Source organism: Rhinolophus ferrumequinum, chromosome 9 (genome assembly GCF_004115265.2).
Source record: "Rhinolophus ferrumequinum isolate MPI-CBG mRhiFer1 chromosome 9, mRhiFer1_v1.p, whole genome shotgun sequence".
Classification (NCBI taxonomy): domain Eukaryota; kingdom Metazoa; phylum Chordata; class Mammalia; order Chiroptera; family Rhinolophidae; genus Rhinolophus; species Rhinolophus ferrumequinum.
In genome coordinates, this window is record NC_046292.1 from 41,415,773 (window position 1) to 41,437,126 (window position 21,354).

At 41.2% G+C, this 21,354-nt stretch overlaps 1 protein-coding gene across 2 annotated transcripts in view; it reads right to left on the reverse strand.

Moving 5' to 3' along the window:
• DAB1 (DAB adaptor protein 1) overlaps positions 1 to 6,090 on the reverse strand; it is a 390,549-nt gene extending 384,459 nt beyond the window's left edge. The window contains exon 1 of one of the 2 annotated variants that reach the window (XM_033115304.1): positions 5,982 to 6,090. The gene's annotated coding sequence lies outside the window, so the exon portion shown is untranslated. Of the gene's footprint in view, positions 1 to 5,720; positions 5,834 to 5,981 lie in introns of those variants that run through there. The other variant, XM_033115303.1, reaches the window with a different exon arrangement.
• Between the last annotated feature and the right edge of the window lie 15,264 nt (positions 6,091 to 21,354).

Genomic DNA, 21,354 nt, shown 5'->3' on the forward strand with positions numbered 1-21,354 from the left:
ACCTTTACATCTTGGCATTGTTCACAACACCTAGTACAGAGCCAGAGCCAGACATAAAGTAGGTGCTCAGAAAATATGTGTAGAATGGACACAGAAGTGGTGTCTAGGTGCATAACCAGAGTTGGCTTCCTCAATTTTCCGGATATTCTCAATGTGTATTTGTAACTTTTCAGACTTTATTGTCAATTGTGAGACTAACAAAAAAAAGAAAACAGACACAAAGACTGAAAAAGAGACAAACTCAGACAAAAACAAGAAGAGATAAAGGAAGAGGAAGGAATGGCTTAACTGATGGACAGTGAACCGATAAATTATGAGTCCAGTCTAAAAAACACAGAGACTGACCAACAGAGAAAGTCAGAAATTGGTATGAAGCTTGGAGCCAACACATGGGGTTGGTAATTTTGTAAGACCCACAGTAGGCAGTCTACATAGCTGACTTGGGTTCACTCTTGACACATCTGTCTGAGAGCGCCCTCTCCTTTTTATCCCCTAAGCTAAACAACCCAACTTTGCCACCACAGAACTTCTATCATTTTAGCTGTGAGTTCTTCTACTCAGCAGAATCTTATTTCTGTCTTCTTTTCTTTTTATGAGAATCCCCCACTGGCATTGTAGATTGGTTGTACGTCAGATTCAAATAAAATAATAATAATAAAAACAAGCTGGCAATTTCTTTCCAATAGAATATGCTGCATATTTCATGAAATAGAAGCCAGAGGAGTTTTGTGATTCCTGAACCAAAACCTTTCCATATCTGAGGACTAAATGGAAGAAATATACAAAGAGCATCTCACAGAAAAAGAAAGCTGATCATTTGCTCTCCAACCTAAGGGAAGTATGCAAGTGATTCATTAATGCATTTTTTTAACACATGTTCATATCCTGTTACACATTTCATAGAGTGACTTCAGCTAGTTTTCATGGATACAAATGTACTACCAGAGGAGGGATTTTCTTTTCCTACTGGACACTATTTTTTCATTACAGAACATCTGGCTCTTGCTCTTAGTCTGGCAAAGTCTCCTCACCTTGAAGTTCTACTTATGTTTTCAAGCCACTTCTCTGTCCTGGTGTAAGAGATAATCTAGTCCAGAGGAAGGAGCATTGGGCAAACAGTCCACTAATTCTGGGTTCCGACAGTGCCTCGCAGCTGTAAAGTTATGTATCTCCCCAAGTCTGCTTTATTTTCCAATCTGTAATTAGGAGAGGTGACTAGTCCACTTCTAGAATTTAATCAAACAGTCGTTTTATTTCCCTGAACGTAACTGCTGAAAAGAGCAATGACCAGGAGATTTTAGCATTATGTGTGCTTCAAAATTCCCTTCGTAAAAAGGGAAAATGTTCAAGGAAATAGTTCCAGGAAGCTAAACACAACAAAATCTATGCCTCAAATGCTGAAATAGAACTCTTCCTCTCTACCCTCTGTTTAGCAAAACAAAGCAAAACAAACAAAACAAAAACACCTAGATACTGAATACTGAAGTCTCAGGATACCAGTGACAAACAGAAAACTTTTTATAATCAAGGGGAAGGATTTTTATCTTGTTTGAAGGATAGAATTAATAGCTAAGTAACATTACATGCTAGGTACTGTTCAAAGCACTTTGTGTGAAGTCCTGTAATCCTCAAAACAATCTTATGTGGCAGGTGCTGTTATTTTATTATAAAGGAAATTGAAGTTAGATAAGTTGGTCAAGGTCCAGACCTGTAATCACCTGTTATGCCACCTTTTAATTTTAAGAATCCCTGTTTACCAACGTTGGTAATAGATAATAGCAGTAGTGCAATCGCTGCATACTTGATTAATGACGCTTTTAACAGAGTAGACAGATGTGAATCGATACTGACCAATACTTGTCATAAGTGTTCAAAATGTCAACCAGCAGCCAGTGCCCTGTTGGCAACAGAGGTACACCCATTTTGTGTCATCAGCACATGAAATTGGGAACAACCTGTAGTTTGCTCCTACAGGAGGTCTAACTATTCCATCAATCCTCATTACATTTTACAACCCCCATGGGATCACCTTCCCTCTCAGAGGCAACATAAGGCCATAGTTAGAATAAATCTTGGAACCAGAATGCTTATATTCAAATCCCAGTTCCATACCTTACTTGCTGTGTGACCTTGGGCCAGTTACCAACTCTCTCTGTGCCCCAGTTTCCTTATCAAATGGGAAGGAGAATATAAGTATCCACTTCCTAGGGTTAGTTCAAGATTAAATAAATTAATACTTGCCAAGTGCTCAAAAGGGTACCTGACTCTTAGTAAGTACTCCATAAAGGTTAATTATTCTTATTTTTATTAATAAGAGCAGTGATTTGCGAAACATCATAAAGTCAGAACGTACCTGGATTCGACCTGGGCCTTCTAATTCCAAATGCCTCTCTCCTTAGCAGAATCCCATGCTCTCTACCAGTAAAAGTTACCATTCTCCTGAAATCCTGCTATGTGCCAAAGAACCCAATGAGACATTTTTTTCCCCATAAAATTGCTCAAAGATACAGAAGTTGGATAATATTGTCCCTGTCTTGTAAATGATGAAACTGAGATTCTGAGAGTGATTCACCCTCAATCCCTTAACTAGTGAACATTCTTTGTCACAGTAAGCCCTAAATAACACTTAACATTCCTGACAAGATTTTTGCGATTTTTAAAAGTGTCATCTAAAAGACATAAACTGTGATTTTCTTGTTTTGTTAGCTTTATTACTTTGAGAGAAGGATTAAAGCCCAGCAAAAAAAAAAAGTTTGACTTGAGTGAATTATCTAAATGAAACGCTGCCTCAGTGAGATTCTTCATCTGCCTGCAGGGTGGCTTCAGGCATCCAAAACCCACCAAATGCTATGCTGAAGATGGGTACTATCGAGTACCACACCAAACACCCACCCATTTAAGAAAAATTATTTTAGAGGGCAAAGGGGAATGAAGAAGCATATATTCTTTTCTGGCTTGGGGAGAAAATGAACAATAAGTGATACCATCTCTTCCTAGCAGCCTCACACAATGGTATCTCTTGCAAATGAAACATACTGTGAAACAGCTTGAGAGATGAGCTTCATCCACAATAAGTAATTTTTATTCAGATTTTATTGTTGAATACAATGAACATGATTAAATGTTTCAGATATGCCTATTCAGACCTTAAGCAAACCACCAAAAAAAAAAAAAAAGAAAGAAAGAAAGAAATGAAAAACTACTAAAAATCATCTTCTAAATCTGTTTGGGGAAGAGCTTTAATTGCCAACTTGATGTGAAGGACTGAATTCCCACTTGATAGGCACTGTTCCCAAGAAGATAGTAACAACACGTTTGCACTTCCCACCTCAGCCTCTTCTCTCATCCCTGCTGATCCTCTCCGAGTTGCCAAATAGTTACAAGGTCAGTCTTTCAAATCACTGCATTTTGAACTTCCTAAACCTTTGAGAGGGCCTCTGTGTATGGAAAAGAACAATAGCACTTCCAAAGCCATGTCTGGGAGTTCTTCAAAACTCCATTTGAATGCTGGGGTTTCAATCAAAGACATCAGCAATTTCTGATTGCTTAGAAGTTGACTTTTATACAGCTTTGATTAGGTCGCCCTTCTCAATAGGAAATCAAGAAAATCTCTGATCCCTTTTAGATTCCAGAATTGTCTCCAAGCCTTGTCAGGATAGGAAGTGAAAGAGCCGGAGGGGCTGGGGCAGGGGCGGTGGAGCTCGCTCCTCGTCACGCAATCTCTCCCCTCCTGCACATCTATCTTCAAGCCTGGGCAATTCTGGGTTCCGTCCAGAATCACGCACCACTGAGATAATAAAAACAATGGGTGCTAATTCAGGGGGTGGGGATGGTTTACCACGTTATGGCTTTCCTGAAGACCTATCATTGGCACATAAATGTACAAACGTGAACCCAATAATCAGGGGGTTCTGAATGTAAGCTACCTTCATATGATTACTTGAAAAAATGTTAAGTATTATGAAGTGTCAGCGGAACCCCCACAAGGCCTTTATTCAAAACCATCAACATTGCGAAAGTACTTCGAAATGGCCAGTAGGAGGGGAGCAGAAGGGAGGAACAAGCGACAGAGGATCCTCCTGCGGTCCCGGCAACTCGCTATAGAGGACGGCACTGTAGCATCCATTTCGGAGGACTCGCTGGCCCACCCAGCTCCGGGGCAGCAAAAGGCCCGCTGGCTTCCGCAAGCTTTCCACTCGCCCATCTTTCTAAAGGAGCTAAGCTCAGGCGTGCGCCAGCATCCAAACGCACCCGCAGGCACCCACCTCCGTGGGCACGCACCCCACCCTCGCCGACACACGCCGGAGCACACAGATGCCCGCGACGCGGCGCTCTCAGCTCCTCCTCCACCGCCAAGCCTCCAGCGAATGCCAGACTGCTGTCGCCAAGCGCCCCGGGCTTCCCCACCCCCATCCCATTCCTTTAGACTCTCCCAGCCCAGGCGGAAGTGCCCAGGCGAACCCCCAACAATGAGGACTTGTGTGATGCAGTTGGGGGTGGACGGGGAGCTTACAGGGAGTAGAACGTACACAGTCTGGCGGGGTCGGGAGGGAGCTGTGCAGGAGCGAAGTGGCATCAGCCTCTGGCAGCAGCCTTCCCTGGTGCCCTCCGCCTCCCAACCCTGCACCATCCCGCGTCCGGTCCACCACCCACACAAAGGCGTTTTAACAGGAGCAGAAAAAAGATGCGCCCTCCCACCAGGGGTCATAATGGTACTCTGCAGGACGAAGGCAGACGGGAAGGAGAGTCCGGGCTACAGTAACCACAGCGGTTTTGAAATTTACTTTGTACGCTCATCCCAAAACCCCTTTCCGACGGCGCGACACAAACTCCCCTCATCTCTGACTCCCTGACTCCAGGTTTTCTTGGCGACTGAGTCCTCCTTTTAGGGCTTCCTTAAGAGCCAAATCTTGAGGATTTAAAGTTTCCCCAGTAGGAAAAAGAAAGAAAAAGAAAAGAATTAGAAGAAGAAGAAAGAAAACCCTGAGCTCTGCATCCGAGGCAGAGCATGGAGTCTAGAGCATAGAAAAGCAAGAGGTGCGGGTTGGGGAGGCAACCTATTGGGGTGGCAGGGCGCCTGGGGAGTGGAACGGAGGGGAGGAAAACGATGGAGAGCCCGGCCGGTGGAGGACCCGGGGAAGGGCTGGAGTCAGAGGCGACGCGGGCTCTAGCTCTGACTGCTGTCTGCGAAAGCGTAGGGGTTCCTGGGATACATCCGATTTTTCCACAGGTCGGGGCAGAACCGCAGCGCGCAGAGGAGTAGGGAAGTGAAAACTGGGTTTGGCTGAGTAAGAAAGAGGATCCAGCCCCGGGACGCCGCCAGCGAAGCAGGGAGAAGGACTCGAGAAAACCGGGTAGCTTTTGGAGTGGGAGAACGAAGGTCCGTGGTTGGGTAGAGACTGGAGCGTAGAAGGAAGGAGGTTGCAAGGGGTCCTGGAGACAGACAAGTATTTGGGGTGAGGTCTGGAGAGGGGACCGCGAGTGGTCAGAAGTAGGGAGATTGTGGGTTATGGTGGAGACGCAGAAAGAAGGCTCAGAGGTTGCCCCTTTCCCCAGCAACTGGAGGGAGCGGGCGGAAAACTGCAGTCGCTGTCCCCGCGGTACCCCTAACCAAACTCCTGAGAGGGGTGCCCTGGGTGTCCCCGCGCCTTGTGCCCACCGGGCAACTGCCCGCTCTGAACTCCTGTCCTCACGGAACTCCTGCCGCCGCCGCACCTCACCTCGGCTCGCCGCGAGCATCCTCCGCCGCTGCCGCAGCCGCGCGGGAAGCGGCTCCCCATGCCCGGCGGGCGGCAGCACTCAGGCACGCTCTCCAGCCCGGGGAAGCCCCGGCGATCACGGAGCTGGGTCCATCCTCCCCGAGAGCCACGGCCCCGCGTCAGAGCAGGGGGAGGAGACCGCCCTGTGTGCAGACCCGCCTCCTCCTGCAGCCCCAGCCCCTCCTGCCCCACGCCCACGGGGCGCCCGTGGGCGCTGCTCACCTGCTGGCAACCCAGCCGCCGCCTCCGGGGTGCCCGCCGCGCGCCCCTTGTCCCAGCCTTGCGGCTCCTGCTCTCGCTCCCGCCCGGCGCTCTCTGCGCTGCCCGAGCGCGCTCCGAGGGTTTAGCCGAGTCGCGGTGGCGACGAGGAGGAGGAAGAGCGAGCCAGCGAGCGAGCGGGGGCGCCGCGGTTCGCCGTGGCGCCTCTGGGGCCCTTGCACTCACTCCCCAGCCCGGCGTGGAGGGGGAGAGCGGAGCAGAGAGCACAGGGTACCCAACCCCGGCTGTGCCAGCGGAGAGCGCGTGGGGGAGAGAAGGAGAGAAAACTACCGGACTCGGGTTTCAGAAAGTATCCAGTGTTTTCGCCACCATGACCACCACCACCACCAGCTGCAGCCCTCGCCCGGCCTCCCTCATTTTTATCTAGGGCTACTCTTTTATCCAAACCTCTAAACATAGGCACACCCAAATACAAAGAGCGCCAGTGGGTGAGAACTAGAATTGAGGTTCGGCAAGGACATGTAGCCCCCACGCAGGAGGGGGCGCTAACTCCCAGCGGCCAAATGTGGTTTGGCAGCTCTGGTCTTCGCTGAAACTTCCCACGCAAAGTTGATAGAGGAGAGGGTTGCATCTGTCACGTTTTCATCAGTCCAGGGACTCAGGCAACTGAAAGTATGCAGGCCCCAGGTAAACCCCAACTCGCCCCTTCCTACCCAGCCTCCCCACTCCTTTTCTTAAAATTCCTAGGAGAGGAGGAGTCTCAGATTAGAACATGCTTGGGAGAATACCCCAGCTTCCTACTTCTGGTCCTGGTTTACAAAAATTCAGTAAGTGGCAGAAAATATTGTGTCGGTCTGGAAATTTTTCTATCCTGAGACTGGATTCAACTCCAGTAAATGCTTGTTGTGGTATATTGGCCTCCAGAGGGCAAAATGCCAGGTGTGGGAGGAAACAAATCAGATCAAGTGCTGACCCATTGGAGCAGGTCATGGAAAAGGAAGAGTCAGGAAACTGTCCTTCAAAAAGTTTATTTTTATCCTTTGTAGGGGCCACACTTCCTGTCCTCCAGCTGTGTAATAATAAAGCTAATGTGGTGGATTTGAGTTTTGTTTTTTTTCCCTTATAGCTTCTGTCACTCACCCATGAAAATTTAATGAAGCATTTAGGGTTATTACCTCTAGAGTCAATGGGCTAAAAATATTTAGCCTAATGCAATCCTTGTGGAGCCAATAGGTCTGTGGCTTGTACATCCAAAGTCATCGAGAGACCCTCCTTTTCACCACAAAATTCACGACCCATTAAACTTATTCCGTAATAACAGCTTCTGTACAAATGGAGGCCCCAGTGTATGGAGGCTGTCATGCACCTCCTGAAAAGATAGCAATTTACACAGAGACAAGAAAAACGTGTGAGGTCATTGGCAGGATACAATCTAGGGGAAATAGTTGATCAGAGGACACTCCCAGCAAGGTGGGAGGCAGGTGCCCCCTTGATATAACTGTTTCTACTGACTCCTGGGTATGACCAGCAAATCTAATGGTGGGGACCACAAAACTGGCTCAAGTCTCTCCGGCTTTTTCAATGTTCTAGAGAGTGGCAAGAGTTACTATTGAACACTTAAGATTCATTTAGTAGGAAGTTCAGGCTCTCCAGCCAACTCTAATAAGATTAATAAAAGACTTCAGGTTCCTACTCTGTAAAGACAGACATCGGGAATCTGAACTCAATACAAAAAAAACAGAAATAAAAACAAAAACACCAGGGAACACAGACCAATCAAGAAGACTTGGTTGAAATAAAAGGAAAGAGTATAGAAAACTATTACGCACTTCAGGTGGCTGGGGCAAATGTCAAACTTTAGATTATCAAACAGAGGTCGAACTTTTCATTGACTCTACCAAAAAAAACAAACAAACAAAAATCCAAAGTTTCTCCATGCTTCAGTGGATAGCCAGGGAACATAAAAACCATTTACATCCATTTTAATATCCCACATGTAAGAGTTGTTGCGATCATCCCTCTTCTACCTTGTTCTGTTTTCAATTGACATCATGATAACAGACACTGAAGGGAGTGTGGAACACTGAGTTGGAAGAGTAATAGAAATGGAAAAGGCTCATGTAAAACTCTATTTCTATTCAGTGCTGGACATGGTCCACTATGGAAACTGGGCAAATTCCCATTAAATCCAACAGGGGCAACAAGCTGCAGCTGTTCTCAACTCCAGGCTGGAAGAAAGCATAATATGTAGATTCTAACTGCACACAGCTGCCCAAGGACCTAATAGTCTTTTGGGTTAAGCCAAGCCGAATTTTGAAGTAGTACTATTTTAACTTATGCTAAACATGTCAAATAACAAGTCATCTCAAATTTACGGTATTTTTTCTTCTCATTTAAATAACAAGGCCATTTGTATTAAGTTTTGCATATGAAAAAAAATCCATATGCTTTCTTCTACCATCTACTCTGAGAAACAACAAAGTAATGAGTACAGCAAAGATGTATATATTGCTTATTATGTTTCAGGCACCCTTCTGGGTCCTTTCCATATCTTAATCATTTAGCCTTCGTGCTAACCCAGTGAGAGAGGTACTCTCATGGTGTGTACTGGATAGAATACAGACTGGAAGCTGATGGGCCTGCATCAACTTTGACAAGTTACTTACCTCTCTGAACTTCTAAATTCTACAATGGTGATACCTACTTCGTGAGACACGTACTTCATGAGATTGCCGTGAGCCTTAAATGAGATAATGCATTGGACATGGTGGGAACAGAATAAGTCACACACTATGCATTGGTTCTCTTTCCAGAATTCCAAACTAGTTAATTTTAAGTCAACAACAACATTTATGGAGTCCATTCTATGCATCAGGCACTGTGCTAGGCATTGGACATAATGATGATAAATCAGAAACAGATCCTGCTTTTGAGAAGCTCAGTGTCAACTGAATAAAAAACATGGGCATGGATAGCATGCAGATGGCAAAAGGAGTTTTATTGAATTCTCATAATTCATCCTTATGCACTTGATTCTCAAGATACTCAGAAGGGCTGCCTATTTAACTGCTGTTTGAAACTGACCCATCACTGAAAGCAAAACCAAATGTCAGAAATCTTAAATCCCACTGGCAATAACTCATCCGAAGAAAGCAATGCAAAGTAGCCTGTTTTGTGTATTCTATATGATTTAAAATTCTCTTTATTCCTACATTTGTTTCAAATATACCTTCCATTGGATGGAGTATAATAAAATGAATTTGTGCTGTAAGCGCTGGGAGTTTCAAACACAAATTATTATATAGCCACCATTTATTAAATAGTTTAAGTGCTTGCATATGCCAGGAATATGCTAATATTTCTATACACATAAAGCTCTCAAATTAATAAAAAATTAATGTTCAGAAGGAACATTTTTACAAAGCTTATTAGAGACATCATGTGTTCAAAATATACTAACATATAGAACACAGAAAATTTCAAAGGTTAATACCAAAGGTGTAAGTTTCTCACAGTCCCTTTCATTCAAAGTCATGTTCAAACTCAGATTGTATTCTATTCACTTATTCAAAAAATATTTACTGATCACTTACTCTATACCAGACATAATGTCAGGCATGAGCAGAAGATAAAAGCAAAACAAAAATCTTACTCTCCAACAAGCCATAGCCACATGAAGGAAACATGTCATCATGTTGCACTGCGATCAGTGCTATCCGTGATAATGCTAAGTACAGGATTTTAGCGGCACATCCAATAGGGGTATTTAACCCAGGGTAGGATGTTAAGAAGACCTCACAAAAGAAGTTGTATCACCCTGAAAGATAAGGAGTAACCGGATGAAGAAGGGAAGGGTATTTCAGGCAAAGAAAAGAGAATGTGCAAAAGCACAGAAGAAATTATTCTCTGGGGGATGAGACTGTAGTTGACTCTAGAAAAACAGCATAAACAAATAGGAAGGGGTCTGGCTTGCCATGTTCAAGACTTTTGAATTTAGTGTGAAAATAAAGGGGTCCAGTTTTGAAAAAAGCAGGAAAAATATTTTGCAAACCTTACATTATCCACATTTCAGACACTTTTCTTCTCTGCTGTAGAAACAAGTAAACTATCCAATTTCTATTTCTCTTCTGAGGTCAAAAAAGCAATGAAAAAAAATTTCTATGTGGCTTCATCAAAACAGAAGATCCCTTCTTTTATGATACTGGCCTTGCTTGATTCCAGGGAAAGGTTGTTTGGCAGTATTACTAAACTTGACTCTGGTTTACAGTCACTATAAATAACAGTCCTTTTATTTTTCCAAGGAGGGCGTGGAGGAGAGTAGCAACACTGCAATTGCATTTATGCCAGCAGTCTGCTCTTTTTAGCTAAATGCACAGAAGAAACAAAGTGGAGAGTTAAAGTGATTGTCAAAGGGCTCATAAGTCCCAATACAAACCCCCAATTTTTTCACTCATAAAGTGGCATTAAGGGGATGTTTGTACTTGAAAATAGGAGTGGACTAAACGTATCAGAAAATGACTGAATTTCTGATGCCTAGAGAGTATCAGGGCAGAGAAGAATCAGCACATCACGTGACATCGCTGCCATGTATTTTGTGACTACTGTGTTGTTTGTTTGTTTGTTTTGCCTCCTTGGTGCCATTCCTCCTTCTTCTGTACACAATGCCCAGCATTCTCTGAGGAACAAGGCCTCCACCGAATGATACTTTTTTCTAGTTAGTTCTGGTAGAACTGACTCCACCTCTCTCACCTCTAGGGATGGACAGTGCAACACGTTTCTTGGCCACAATTCAGGGAAATCAAATGGGTAACCTGCGTACTTTTGTGAGCGCAACTGGGAAAAATGCTTTCTCTTTACCACTGGACTGGAAACTGGAAAGATATTAAGCCTGTATCTGCAGGAGCCCATTCCATAAGAAAAATTCTTCAGAGCATGAAACCAGCAGAGAAGAAAACAAGACTAAGACATAGAAAAATAGAGATTTATGAGAACATTGTTAAAGGGCTTTAGTTTAGCCATGCCTGAAATCAACTACCATCCTCCCACCCAGATTTTTCAGTTATATCAGCCAAAATATTCCCACTATTACTTAAGCCGTTTAAGTTTTTTTCCCCACTTTTGACCATAAGAATTCTGTCTGATACTCCAAGTATTGCATTATAAACTTTCTATATGTTATCCAATTTAATACTTGAAGAACCCCCAGAAGCTTTTTGTATATATTTATACCTGGCCTTGTTCTAAGAAAAACATGAACTCATATTTTGGAGGTGGGTTAGAAATAAACTCAGGAGGTTAAATAGTTAAATGAAAGTTATACAACTGGTCAGACAGACAACTGGAAAAACTGACATACCATTTACAATAGCATAACACAAAATACTTAGGAATAGATCAAATAAAAGTTGTGCAAGGTTTCTGCACCAAAGCTTACAAAACGTTGATGAAAACAATTAAAGAAGACCCAGATAAATGGAGACACATACCATGTTCATGGTTTGGAAAACTCAACACTAATAAGATGTCAATTCTCCACAAATTGAACTATACATTTAACACAATCCTAATAAAAATTTCAGTTCGCTTTCCAAGAAATTAATAAGCGAATACTAAAATGTAAATGAAAAGAAAAAGATGGAACAGAATAGAGAATCCAGAAATAGACCAACGCTGCAGTCAATTGACACTTTTTTTTTTTTTAAAACACAAATCCAACGCAATACAGTGAGGAAAGAAAAGTCTTTAAAACAGGAACTACAGGAAGCTCCAGGAACAACTGTATAAACATATGAGGGAAAATAATTTAACCTCCACCCCTTCCCCAATCATACATAATCATACATAATATAATTGCTAAAATGCTAAAGGTTTTAGAGAAGAATCTTACAGAGTTTCTTCACAATTTGGAGGTATGCACAGATTTCTTAGGGAGGAAGCAAAAACCATTCAGTATAAAAGAAAATAACATAAATTGGACTTTATCAAAATTTAAAATGTGTGATCAAAAGACAACATTAAGAAAGTTAATGGTAAACCACAAACACGGAGAAAATATTCACAATACATATAGCTGACAAAGGACGTGAATCTAGAAAATTTAAAGGACTCCTACTAATTAGTAATAAAAACATAAACAATATAATTAAAATGGACAAATCACTTGAACCGACACTTTACAAAAGAAGATAGAAATATGAATGGCCAGTAAGCACACGAAAATGTCTTCAACATCACAAGGAACATGCAAATAAAACCATATTGAGATATTACTTCGCACCTACTAAAATGGCTAAAATGTGAAAATCTGACAATAGTATTAAATATTGGTGATGATATAGAACTCTCATACATTGAAAGTGTAAAATGGTGTCACCTTTTGGAAAATTGCCTGGCACTTTCTTATCAAGTTAAGCATACATTTACCCTATGAGCAATTGTAGATATTCCAGGTATTCTACTCCTAGGTACCGAGAGAAATAAAACATGTACACAACACACACACACACACACACACACACACACACACACACACACACGAAAGTTTTACCGCAGCTTTATTCATAATAGGTCAAACTGAAACAAATTTCTTTCCACAGTAGAATGGATAAACAAATTATAGAATATCATACAATGGAATACTTACTACTCAGCAAGAAACAAAATGCACTACTGATCTATGCAGCAACATAGATGAATCTTAAAAATATATTGAGTGAAAGAAGACAGACTGATCAAACTACTCTTAAGATCTATGCATGTCAATATATATCTATTTTATCTTTATTTAAATATTTTGTTTAAAAAGCAGGCACAGAGAAAGTGGAGCAGCTGATCAGTCCCCACAAACCTTCTGAGTACCATTTTTTTATGGCCCCACACAGACATTGGTGCCAATATTGGCTATCCTGAATAAAATGGTGCATGCTCAATATGAAAAGAGTGCTCTATGTCTTCTATGGCACTACCAAAGCAATACACGTGTAAAAATGTATCTCTTAAAATACATTCATGCAAGAATGGTTAGACCCAAATGGAGCACCCTCCATCAAATGAAAGTGCCGTCAAATGACGATGTGGTTGTCATCAAAAGGTCAAGAATTTCCTGACATAGGAGGTAATCAAATATAGGCTGGATAGTGACTTGGCAGGGATGTGTGAGAGAAACTCAAGCTTCAGATGGTGGAAGTGAATGGGAGAAAGGTGTCTTGAGCAATATGACCTTTACATTCTCCTTCCAAACCGTGATATTCTAGGATTCCTTCGAGAGCTCTTGTTCAAAAGCTCTGAAAACATAGTCACACTTCAAACGGTTCCCCAAAAGTCAATAAGCGACTCCAACTCTATAACAGACAGTCCTGCACGGTTTAATTTGTATGAAAACCACATAAGGAAAAAGTTGCCAGTCTTTCCTGGAAACATACCGATGCAAATCACACTTTATAAAATATTTTTTTTAAATAAAAAGGAATGTAATTGCTCATTGAATTGTAATATGAATGCAAATTAACTTACTGTAATTATACTGTGCAATTTTCTACTTTAAAAACTTAGAAAATGGAAGAGACCTGATAAGTAATTTGAACTTTAATTCTTCATTGTGTTCCTTCATTATGCAATGGTTACCATAAGCAATTTGCTCTGCTCTCTTTTAATGTAAAATGTGTTTAGTTCATACCTTTACATTAGCAGGACTCAAATGAGACTGGATTCAATATATACAGATAACCATTTTTCTCCCCCACCTGTGTATTGTAGAAGTTAGAAGATAAAATTAATACAACACAAGGGAATTTGTGAAGGATTTTTAATGTATTTTCATTTTGGAACCTGTAGAACATTAAGTGTCTATTTTTTCTTCCCCCAATGTATTTTAAAATTATCAGGTAATTCCTGACCAAATAGGAGTCAGATGATCAGCATTCATGTTTTAATGACAAGACTGAGGCATAGAAGTAAAGAAAATGGGTTTTAGCCCCGGCTCTGCCACTAATTAATTGAGTGACCTTCCCTATTCTGGCCCATCTTCCCCTCATGTGTAAATTAAAAGGTTGGCCTAGGTGATTTCCAGCTTCTGTCCCAGCCCTTACCAGGCGAAGATGGCTCTGTAGTCTCTCTTTGCTTTGCATTGTTTAAGCAACATGAGCGACAGTAAATGAATTTCTTATTTAGAAGTAATGACTGTCTGAATGAACTGCAAGCCCTTTAGTTCAGCCATTCATTGCTAAAGAATGTCTAAGGCAAAGATCATCTGGGATGATGCAAACATAAAAAAATAGTAATTACCCATTTTCAGGCTAATAATAATTTGCATGTGTCATTCCCTCAGTGTGGATCCTGTTCACGGCAAGGCGAAGATAGAGAGCTGGGACCTCATTAGGAATCACTACCGTTCAGAGGAAAGAGAGTGGGGAAGGCTTGGACTCACAAGACTTCGCTTTGGTTTTTCCTGTGGCTAACACCACACTAGGCCTCAGTAATTTCATATCTTAGACGGAACGCCCTCAGCTACTTTCCCTGGATGTTTTAAGGATTAAACACGTAATGAATGGAAAGACATTTGGTCACCTGTGTTTGTAAATGTCTCATTTAATTTTCCCAACAACCCCGGGAAATAGGTGCTACTATTATCTCTAGTCTTCTAGAAAAAAAGAACAAGAAGGAGGAGGAGGAAGAGGGAGAGGGGGGAAGGAGAAAATGAAGTTAAAATAAATAAAACAGCTTGCTCAGGGACATAGGCCATGACACTTCTCTGTCCGTCCTATCTATCCAAAGGGGATGGTAACATCCCTTCAGCTCCTGGATTTCTATGATAACATATACAATATAGGTAATTTTTTCTCTTGACATATATGATCTACTTAGAGGAAGCTTCTTCTTTGTCCAACTAAGAGAACTACGAACTTGCATTCCTCAGCTAAAAAATGCTAATAAAAGTACCTATGTTTCTCTAGAAGATCTTCTTTTGTTTCCTCTTTAGCATTTATCCCACCTACACCCACCCCATTTCGCCCTTCCCAGACACCCCAGTTCCCATTTGGGGAAGTATGTGATTTCGCAGATGCTGACGCCACCCTCAGCTCTGGGTTGGAGAACATGACCTAAGCCAAGCAAGTCAACGCGCTCCGTCCCCTTGACCAGAGTGGTTGAATCAGGGGTTGGCAGAGAACGTAACCTTGTCCACTCGGATTTGTACTGGATATACGGTGACAAAAAGAGCCTGTAGCCCAGGAAGCAATAGCTAGGCTCCTAAAGGTAACAGGACTACGGTAAAGCTGGACCCAAAGAGGTCAAAGCCAAGATACCAAAAGAAATCACATCCTGTCACATCACCGAGTCATTGCCTAAAGCCATTACCTTAACAATAACACGAGCCAATGTATCTTTTTATCATATAAGCCAGCACTATTTGTTACTTTCTATCAAAACCATGCCATCAACTCGGTGAAGAGGTTTTAAATATGTAAGGAAGTCATGAATGAGAAATTGTAGAAAAAGCTCCATGATCATAAAGTTTAATAATGGTAATTATGACATCAAGGACCATGAGGATGGAAGTGAAGGAGGAGGAGTGCCTTTCAACAAATACGGTGCTGGAATTTCACATAAATTAGAAGTTTCCTTTAGTGATTTAAAAAGAAAAAGTTCATTTCTCTTTGTTTCCCCAGTTCATCTTACAATCTTCTTGTAGCAGCCTACTCATATGTACACCCTTGGTCAAATCACAGCAGATGATGGATCTTTTCCTGATCACGCCTACATGTTTGCCTCCATTCCTTTGCTTATGCTATTTCCTTCTCCAGGGTTACCCTACCCTATTCCAACTTACTGAAATGCTTCCCAATGTGCAGGACTTCAATGAAGTCCTCTCCCTCCTTCATTCTCTCTTTTGCTTCCTTTATATGTTGTGTCTATTTACAATCTTGATCCTTGCCATGTGTTGTAGCCATTTTTCACCTGTCTGGATCCCCCACAGAGACTGTAATCTCTTACAGTAGATGTAAGCTCCTTATAAATAGCAGAGAGAAAGAGATGTATGCAGCATCTATCACTGCACTAATATTGAGGATGATTTAGCCTATGTGGTTGTCATTCCACCATTGAACAGCCATCGGTCAAAAGCATATGAGGAGCACCTTATTAAGAGATAGAAAATCCTTATACTTAGGAATGCTTAGAACACAAACTGACTAGGAGTTGTGAAGAGACAGTAGAATGGATGACAGAATAGAGAAGAAAGAAGTGGGGAAAGAAAGAAGGAAGGGAGGCAAGGAGGGAGGGAGGAAATGGGGAGGGAAGAAAGGAAAAGATGAAAGGAAGAGAGGAGTATGGTTTGGGTAGGTTGTCAAAGGATGCTAAAGCCAAAAATCATCTGTGGCTCTTATCTGACTTCCTGTTCTTAGGCAGATAAGACATGGTCAGAGTGTCTTATTGCTATTGTCGTTCTCAACAGATATTTCCCGGCTAATTAGAAATATAGTCTTTCCTACATGTGCCCCAAGTAGCAGCATTATTGTATGTTTATAAATATAGAATAAAGCATGAATAGGGATTAAGAGCATATAATTTTTAACTACAGCTTCATTTCTAATCTTAGTTCCGACACTATGTTGGTGTGAATTTGGGTGAATTCTTTAACTCTCAACTGCACTAATCTCTCCTATAAAATCGATGTAATAACAGCTGGCTCTAGTGTCTATTTTAATTGTGGAATAAGATAACTTTTGTAAATTTTTGTCATAGTACTTGATATATGAGGTCTGACAATTAAGCTCATGAACTTGTTGCAACGGTGTTGCTAACCTATTTTGATATCAGAGGGATTATTCATTATGAATTTGTGCCAACTGGACAAACGGATAACCAAGTTTACTATTTGGAAGTGCTAAAAAGGCTGCATGAAAAAATTAGACGGACCTGAACTTTCGCCAACAATTCATGGCTCTTGCATCACGACAATGCACCAGCTCACATGTCTGTGAGGGAGTTTTTAGCCAGTAAACAAATAACTGTATTGGAACACCCTCCCTCCTCACGTGATCTGGCCCCCAATGACTTCTTTCTTTACCTGAAGGCAACAGAAATATTGAAAGGAAGACATTTTGATGACATTCAGGACATCAAGGGTAATATGATGACAGCTCTGATGCCCATTCCACAAAAAGAGTTCTAAAATTGCTTTGAAGGGTGGACTAGGTGCTGGCATCAGTGCATAGCTTTTCATGGGGAGTACTTCCAAAGGTGACCATAGTGATATTCAGCAATTTGGTATGTAGCACTTTTTCTAGGAGGAGTTCACAAACTTAATTGTCTGACCTCGTATGGTCAGAAACTTGATCTGGCTATCAGCAGTAGAGGTTGCCGTAGTAATCATTAATTTGGACATGGATATCTCTCTTTGGTTCACTCAGCTGTCTCTAGAAAAGTGATCCTTGGGATAATAAGCACCTGTATTCCAGAGCATAGTCATGAAAGGCTTTGGCAACACCACTGTCAATCCTGGTATTCAAACTTCCTAAATTAATGACCTTAGTGATGCTAGATATGCATTGAGACATTGGTACATATTTTATTATTTGAGAGAGCTTCTTTTCCCTATAACCAATAGTCACTGATTATAAAATTCCTCATGTGTGCAAATATTTACTTGGATGGTATATTACAGCATATAAGATTCAAGGTTATCCCTATGAAAATGTTACTCTTATGCTTTTGCATTCCCACATGTTTTCCTAAGTAGAAGAAAACTGGTAGCGATACAGCTGGTATGCCCAGAAATGTCAATGACTCTATGTATTCCCCATAGAAAAGTGCTGCTCCTATGAATGTCACATGTGTGTCAGTGTAAACTATTTTAGAAACTGATGCAGGTGAATGAAAACTATCAAACGGTTTTGAACATTTGAGGGATAGGATCAAATTTTTCAGTAGACACATCATTCTGATAGCAGAAAGAAGGTTGAGTCACATATCCAATCCACCCTTACTTCAGGTATTTCCTTCTACTCCTCCTCCTACTTTCTGCTGAAGCACACCCCCTACCCAACTAACACTACCCCTGAACTCTGAGAATAGGAGTCTGAAATCTTGAGCATTCATTTAAAAATAAAAATTAGACAGGGCTATCATGAGTACACAATGTTAGTTCCAGAAGAAAGCTAACACATCTTGCCAAATTCTAAAAAAAAAAAAAAAAAAAGACATCTAGTTATTGGAAATCTTCCATATCTGGATTAACTCAATCATAACGTTTATGCAGTTTAGGGACATAGGGTCTATAGTTCCTGGTGGCGTGGCATAATCTGAGATGGCCACACTCAATTCAAATGGGTTCACAGTAGGAAGGCCATGTCATAAGAAGGATCAAGATGAACAAAGGACCATAATAAACAGGGCTGGTAAAGTGAGATCCTGTTAGGGACACAACCATTCAATGGCTATTTCCCTTCAGGGGGTCCTCCTTGTTTCCTGAGCACATCATACATCTTCCTGTCTCTGGAGTTTCTCCCTTCTTCTTCTCCCTCTATGTAAAATGCCCCCTCTACCATTTTACCTAATTAACATTCCTTGAGCCCAACTCAAACCCTGACACCCCACTCCATCTCAACCCTGTTCCAGGTACCATCATTTCTCTCATCTGTATTATTTAATCACTATATGAGTCTCTCTATCATGGTCATTTGTTTAATGCCTATGCTTCTCAGAAGACTGAAAGCCATCCTTGAAGCTTCCTTAGGCCTCATTTCCCTATAGCCAGTCTTTTTCCAATACACGCTCATCCTACTTCCAACATGTAACTCAAACCCATTTACTTCCATCATCTTTCCTGCCGTCACCCTGGAGCAAGCCATCTCTTGCCTAGCTTCCTTTCCCCCTGTTTTTACTCTTGTTTCCCTATAACTCTGGTTCCAAATATTAGCCTTAGTAACATTTTGAAAAAACACAGTTCAGATCCTCCCATTTAAAACACATCAATGGTTTCTCATTGTACTGAGGATTCCAAAAGTCTTGATAAAGGCTTTCAAGTCCCTCCATGATCTGACCCAGGCTCAACTCATGCTGTTCCCTCCCTGTTCAGTATACTTCATTCACAGCAGCCTTCATTCACTTCTACGAGTCCCCATCTCAAGGCCTGTGCAGGTAATGTTCTGTTTGCGTGGAATGGTCTTCCCCCACTTCTCCAACAGCTTTTCCCCAGGCCCCAATTCCAGCCCACTCATAGACGATGCTTACCTTAAATATCACTTGGTCAGAGATCAGACCTGTATCCTTAATGAGGCCTCCGGGTTAAAATCTTTCAAGCACCTTTATAGACCCAATTACAATTTATAACTATATATAAAGTAGAACAATATTTTATAATTATGTTTTGGCTTAATATCTATTTCTCCCAGTAGACTATAAGATCTACAAGGACAAAGCAATGTTTTTGTTTGCTTGTTGTCTTTGTGTTTGTTTGCTCTCTGTAGTGGGTTGAATGGTGGTTCCTCAAAACATATGTCCACATCCTAATCCCTGGAATCTACGATTTTTACTTTATTTGGAAAGAATCTTTGCAGTCTTTGCCTCTCAAGTTAGGATCTTAAAACAAGATAATCCTGGATTACACAGTGGAATCCTAAATCCAACTATAAACATCCTTATAAGATACATACAGAGGAGCCACAGAGAAGGAGGTGATGTGATCACAGAGTCAGAGATTGGAGTGATGTGGCCACAAGCCAAGGGACGTCTGCAGTTATGAGAAGCCAGGAGACGAAAGGAATGGATTCTTCCCTAAAGCCTTTGGAGGACGCACAGCTGTATGGACACCTTGGTTTTGGACTTCTGGCCCCCAGAACTCTGAGAAAATAAATATGTGTTGTTTTAAGTCACCAAGTTTGCGGTCACCCAAACTTGTGGTTAGCAGCCCTAGGAAATGAATATAGTCACCTATATATCCCTAGTATAGAACAGTAATTGTGTGGAATCAATGAATGAGTGAGTATTCATGGAACAAGTCACACACATTCATCATTACATACCAGAACTTACTACAGTGACCAGAACATAGGAGGTTCTATAAAAATTATTTATTAAATTTTATTGCATTGGAACTCATTTTATGAAAATATAGTATATAACATTTCAGAGCTTAAATACGCAAAATACACATAATGACTAAACTAGGCAAATTTCTTGTTTTATAAATGAGAGAGGTTATCTGACTTGCCTGAAGTCACAAGCAAGCTCGGGCTGATGCAAATTGCATTTATTTTTGTAATTCCTATGCCAACATCTAGAAAAGTATCTTCCCTAAGTACCGTTCCATCACTCTAATAAAAATCATTAGGATCATAAAAACAACATGGTATGTTGTTGTCTTTAGTGAAAGACTCCAGCGATCAATGGCATTAAACTAGTTAGTATGTGTAGGTCTGCACTGATAATGAGATATTGAGCTAATTCCTAAGAATTATAAGATAAAAAAAGTTTTATCCATTCAAATTCTAAGAACCCAATAGGGAATGTCAACATTAGATAGACATTTGCTATTACAGTTTACTTGATTTAATTACTGGCATGCAAACATGTAAGCAGCTTATCAGGCTCTGTCTCTTCATTTAAGAATTTACCCCCAAGTATATTAACATGCATAGAATAAACCAACTTACTTCAGAACTACGGTCTTTCCCACCTAATTTCTGACTTAAGGAAAGCTCCACTTGAGAAGTCTCTAATGGTGAGTTTAAACTGAATGTTTCCCTGCGTATTACCTGCTGCGTGGCAGTAAAAACTGCATCTGTTTCTATCAATACAAAAGGAGTATCGTGAATCAACTCTTCTATCCTTCTTCTACTTCTGTGTGGGAATGCACAATATATCTCTGGGAATCAGAATTTCTGTCTTTATTTCACCAGTCTAGTTTTATAATTTAGGCAATTGACCTATTTGTGTGCACTCAGCCATCCACCTACCCAGCCACTTAAGCATTAATTTAATAAGTATTAATGCCAACCTACATCATCTGGTTCCAAAACTCATTCATTTTTGTCATTGTGTCCCCAGCAGTTCCATCCTCAGTGTAGATGTACCATTACTAACTATGTTCATACCAGTCTATAAAATGAACTGGATGATGATTGATAGAATTTGGCATATTACTTCCTTGGGAGCTATTATATGTGACTAAATTTGGAGGATCCAGTTGTAGTCGGAGAACACAGAAAGTCATTTAGTGAAGTGCCCAGCTGTAGATCGATTCTTAATCACTACTCCTACGCAGGTTTATGCATTATCATCTTTAAGTGTCCTTGGGACTGGAGCCTTCAAAATCTCCCTTAAAATCTATTTCTCTGAACAAACTGTGCTGCTTCCATTTATAAAGTCCACATTTTTT